The sequence below is a fragment of the Leptinotarsa decemlineata genome, unplaced genomic scaffold (genome assembly GCF_025532065.1).
Source record: "Leptinotarsa decemlineata unplaced genomic scaffold, Ldec_3_MD MMD2_tig00026354_RagTag_RagTag, whole genome shotgun sequence".
Classification (NCBI taxonomy): Eukaryota; Metazoa; Arthropoda; class Insecta; order Coleoptera; family Chrysomelidae; genus Leptinotarsa; species Leptinotarsa decemlineata.
The window spans coordinates 24374252-24375459 of NW_027412702.1; positions in this window are offsets into that span (position 1 = coordinate 24374252).

Below are 1208 nucleotides of genomic sequence, written 5' to 3' on the forward strand. Positions count from 1 at the left end.
TTTTAAAACGATTTTTTTCGACAAATAGGCAGTTAACAAAAACATAATTTTTCAATTTTCAAGGAAGTTTTATATGAACAATAGATATAGATTCAATTAAAATCTGTAACAAATGTATTATATACATAATCACATTATTATTATTATTATTTATGAACATAATAATAAAAAGAAAAATCAATTAGAACAACTGCTGATATTAATAGGTACCTTGCGATGTTGAAGAGCCTTGTAATATATGTGAACTATCTGAGTTGACAATTTCATGGGCATTAACATTTAATTCTTGAAGTGAAGAGGATGATGCTGTAACGCTGGAGCTAGTTGTTGGGATTATTCTTCAGCAATAGTGTTTTTATAAGAAATAGGTTGATTAACCCTCAGCTGCTGTTGTAGACTTCCATCCTCCGTGCTTCTTAATGTCCGTTATATTTGCTTTTGATTCTGCTAGCAAAGAAGCAGAAGACCTTCAGAAACAGTGACCTGCATATTCCTTTGGTTCCGGGAGGTTCAGAAACTCAGCAATAGTAGAGGACATTTTCCCAAACATGTTTATAACAACTGGATTGGCACTGCATTTATAATATGAGTATTTCAGAAAAAAATGTGGATGATTGGTAACAGAAGGGCTTAATGCAACGTATTATTAAATAGTCAATGCTTTTTTCCAACAATCCAAAAAGAACGACATATTTTCGTTTTTGTATTTGAAATTTGAACAATCAATGATATATCCAATATTTAAATGTCTTCTATTAATAAATGCCATAGTAGCAACTTTTATCATCGAATATTTTTCATCTGGCGCCTCATTTATAAACCTCTGGACTTATTCAAACATAGGAGTTTTCAATTGTTTGGGCCTATAACTTTCATTTTCCGCTTTAAGAATGCTATTTCCTTGAAATATTTGCTTGTACTCGACTTTATCATTGAAAACTTGCTCCACACAGTTGACGGGTTCCATATTTTTGATTTCTCTTCTAGATAGGCTGAGAAGACGGTTTTGCTGAAATTTTCTTCGACGTTTTTAAGTCTACACCAGCTTAGAAAATTATAATACGCGATGTCGTACTGCTGAGCAGAAACAAAATTATGTAGACTTCAAAAATTCAATAACGTACAAGGTGTTTAAATTGTAAATCATAATTTGTTGTCATTTCCCAGAAAAAGATATTTGAAAAAATCTATCATTATGTCAGAAATTG